The sequence below is a fragment of the Triticum urartu genome, chromosome 2A, assembly GCF_056163025.1.
Source record: "Triticum urartu cultivar PI428250 chromosome 2A, HENAU_Tu73, whole genome shotgun sequence".
NCBI lineage: Eukaryota > Viridiplantae > Streptophyta > Magnoliopsida > Poales > Poaceae > Triticum > Triticum urartu.
This window is the reverse complement of record NC_141874.1, coordinates 751837705-751841977: the sequence shown is the minus strand read 5'-3', so window position 1 is coordinate 751841977 and position 4273 is coordinate 751837705. Positions and strand designations below refer to the sequence as shown.

The 4273-nt window shown below is 48.2% G+C and overlaps 1 pseudogene; it reads right to left on the bottom strand.

The window, feature by feature from the left end:
- Positions 1-526: 526 nt before the first annotated feature.
- LOC147987761 (uncharacterized) lies at positions 527-1620 on the bottom strand (annotated as a pseudogene).
- Positions 1621-4273: the final 2653 nt, after the last annotated feature.

Sequence of the window (4273 nt, the reverse complement as noted above, 5' to 3'; positions counted from 1 at the left end):
TGCACAGCCGAAACATGCATCGCTCAAGCGGGCTATAGGTGGTCCATCTTAAACCTAGTGCCAGTGGGTGACATGGTTACATCATCTATAAATGTGTCACCAGAATACATCATCTACTGATGCACGCAAAAGCTTATCAACTACTCTCTCCATCCACGAAAAAGGATACTTCTGCTTTTGAATTAGATCATTTTTTAGATTAGCAATATATATGTATATATGATATTTTCTCCGACTCAAATTAATTGAATCAGATTTGTCTTGATACGAATGTATATACTTCTGCTTTGTGACTAGATACATCCGTACCTAGACAAATCTGAGTTTTAACTTGGGTCGGAGGGAGTATCAAACTTAGTATATCATGAAATTACTTTTAAAAATGGATTTACTGATACTAATTTGGAGTCATAAATGTTTCTATATTTTTCCAGTAAGATTGGTCAATGGTCTTCTTCTAATAAAAACAAATTTTAAAACTATGTAATGAGGGAGTAAATAGTAGTAGTACTCCCTCTGTCACAAATTACTTGCGGGCCTTGGGCCATCCTAGGAGGGCCCGGCGGAGGAACATGTGCCTGTCGTTGTGCAGGTGCCAAGTATACAAGGTGATGCACATCCGGGCCACAGGCTCGTGCCACCTCTAGGTGTACATTTGAGCTCCCGTGGCAGCATAGGCGTTGTAGATGGCCCATAGCGCTGGCTCGCTCACCACGCCTGAGGCGGCGATGTTGGCCACGTTGAGGAACGAGTTCATGACCTCGGAGTTTACCAGGTCGCTGCCCACATCGATAACATCGGTGGCGGGCGAGCTGAAGACGAGGTCGCTCGTGATGGCGCCAACATCGAAGCCCCGGGCTATGGCCTCGACCCCCATGCCTAGGATGTTGCTCTCGCACATGGACATGACCTGGGCGGCGTGGCGGTCCATCTGCCCCGACCGGTCCTTGAGGAGCGTCCTGTGCGTCGCCTCCAGCGCGATCTTGGCTTGGATGTAGGACGTGCCGATGACGACAGCCTCACGCCCCTGCCGGCCACTAGGGGTTCGTAGCGAGCGGGCGTCGGCGAGCCCGTGTAGTTGGAGAAGAGGGTGCGCACGTCGGAGGCCCCAAAATCAGTAGGTTCGCATAGGGCGTTGGTTGTTGTCATCGCCTCAAGCCAATCAGCGGCGCCCAGCAAGGCGAGAACTTGCGGCGTGGTTTGGACCAGCCCATCGCCCTTAGTGGGCAGCACGTTGCCGATTGCATGCTGCGTGCTTTTCCACAGTGCCAGCTGCGGCGACAGTCGCAGTTGCACCAACCTGGGCCGCGCCGCGTCACCTCATCCATCAATGCTAATGCTAGCAAACATCTCCGCCAGCAAGTCTTCCCCCTCGCGGGACAGCCTTCTCAGATCCGCCATGCCCCCTGCCCCCTTTCCGACCAAGGCCCTCGCAGCCGAGTAGCCCGTGTACAAGGGGAAGCCTCCATCTTGCCGCTTCGCCAGCCGGGCGCCCCAAAAATACGAAGGGATTGCAACTAGCCTGCTGCTGTTGCCGCTAGGGACAGTGTCCTTCTCCCTCACCATCTCAATATCGAGGCCATGGAGAGAGAAGCCACCCCAAGTTGGGGAAGCCTCCATCTTGCCGCTTCCCCAGCCGGGCGCCCTAGAAATACGAAGGGATTGCATCTAGCCCGCTGCCGTTGCCGCCAGGGACAGTTTCCTTCTCTCTCACCACCTCAATATCGAGGCCATGGAGGGAGCAGCCACCCCAGGTTGGGGATGGGGTGGGTGGTGCCTCCACGTCGCCGCGACGAGTCCAAGAGAGACTCAACATTTTTATTTAGTACTGTATTAAAAAATCGGATTTGCTAAAACTCATTCAGCTGAGAATCAGATTGGCCTCATTCACTTTTCTGACCGTCCAATTGAGCCACGCCACGATTCGCGTTTTCGTCCTGGAGAGCTTCGTAACGACGGGAGGCACGGCCCATCTATTGTCCCGCTCATGGCCTGTTTTCTTTTTTGTCGCGCGCTTGTTTTTCATTTTTTGCTGATGAAGCCCACTTGCGTTGGATATAGGAAGCCCGTGTATTATCGCCCCCTCTTTTCATTTCTCTTCGTGTCTTGTTGGTGGCAGCTGAGACTCGGGGATAGCCCGTTGTGGGAGTTCGGCGACGGCGGCGTCTACCTATGCGGGAGATCGGCGGCGGCGGCATTTTTCGAAGTAAGAATCCGGCCGTTCTGTTGGTCCTCCAATTTTTTCTTTGCCATTTGTAGATATTTTCTAGGTTTTTCTTTTAGGGCTGTTCTTTTTTGTTTCTGGCCAGATCCGTAGGAACAGTATATGATTTTGGCAGCTTCGAATCGGAGATGTGGGTGGCTGTAGTTTTGTATGTGGATCATCGCACGTATTTGGGGGGGGGGGGGGGGGTCAGCCAAATAGGAGAAGTGGGGGTGGAGTAACTGTAGGATACTAGTCTATACCCCGCGCGTTGCAGCGGTAAATTCAGCAATGATTTAAAGAGATATGAAAAAAATAGAAATGTGTAATGTGTTATATTTATTTGAAGGAGACATTTGAGTGGAAGAAAGTAAACAATGATCCATCTTCTCATTTCCAAGCTCATCAAACTACTGAAATTGCAGCATACAACAATAGTTCATTCGGAGGCTTTGAAGAGTGTCTTTGTGACTCACGGTGAGGAGGGTAGTAGAACAGCCCATACCAATGACTTACAATAAGAGAATAAGGAAAGAGCAACGTATTTAACCGAGTATAATGGAGGAAAACTAGCCAATAATTAGCCAGCCGAAACTGTTACCTAACGACTTGTCTACAAATACAAAAGGCATCATAGGGGATTCATGAAAAAGAAGAATCAGTTGATAAAGAAAAGAGTAATCTAAATCACACTCACTAAAAATGAATGCTTCGGAAAATTGTAGCATATGAAATATAGCTCTGATGGTATAAAGGCTATAGGAAAAAAATTAATATACAACACATGTGACCCACGCTTTGAGTAACTGCATAACATATGAGCTAAAAGTGGCAGATGGTTGGCAAGAGCCCAAAGCATGCGCAATGTGAATCCCTTGGTTCTAATACCATACCTGCACAAAATAGGTTATGCATAAAGTAAGTTAGTAAGTAGGGAAAGGCTACAGGAATACAGTAAAAACTGGATTGCTATATGACAACATGACTTATTGGACATCTAAAAATAGTAAAACAAAGAAATAAAATGAATTAGTATATTTGAAGGTATATCTTATCCTACCGATTTGCTTTGCATGGCCGGCGGTAGCTGGATCCTACAATAAGAAAATTGAGAAATAAACATGGGTTAGCGCTAAAATTTGGCTTCCTTCTTGAAATTTGGCTTCCTTCTTAGTGGACATGAGGATGAGGTTCAAAACAAATATAATAGGCCTCTCGGTTTGTAGAATCAATGGAAAATTCTTGTGTTTATAAGAGGAAACTACTATGACAAAATAGAATATGTCCTCGAAGAGGACTAAAAAGTTAGCAGCATGCTGTGTGACACTTCCATACACAGTTGTTCAGTGCTTCCATACACAGGTCGATCGTACACCTGCAGGATACATGTTTCTACAAACTGAGAATATGTATCCATATTTGATACCGTATCTAAACAGGTATCTGAAGAATTGACATTAAGAATGAAGGAAAAGAAAATCTGGATACATGTTGGATGCGTCTTGGATACTTGTGGATATGTCCCAGTTTAATCCTTTGTCCCGATTCTTTTGCTCCTTTTCTAGAAAATCAAGACAGAAAAACCATCATGATGTATCCAAGCTGTAGCGGCGGGAGTGCCCCCCATCCCTCCCTTAGGCATACTCACCCTTCCTCCAGGCACTGGCCGTGGCACTCGCGCCCGGTGCGGCCCATCCGCGCATGAGCGAACCCAGCGCTGGCATCCGCGGCGTGGAGGCCACATCGCATAGTGCAGGACATCGCTCGACGACCACATACTGATCCGTAAGCACCACCACGATAGCTAGAAGATCTCGACCAGGGTCAGCGACTTGCAGAGGGAGTAGTGCCCATCGAAGACCGGACCAGCCGGAAGGTGTGAGTCATCGTGTTCAAGGCGGTGGCGACGCTCGCTGTGGAATCTGAACAAATCATTTGGGCAAACAATCAAGTATGCACGGGTCTCCGCCGGTGATGACCCTTGAAAGGCCGCCGCTGGAGGCGTAGTACGAAGAGAGAGGCAGAGATAGAGGGAATATGAGAAGAATCGGTGAGGATTTTTTTTAGGAA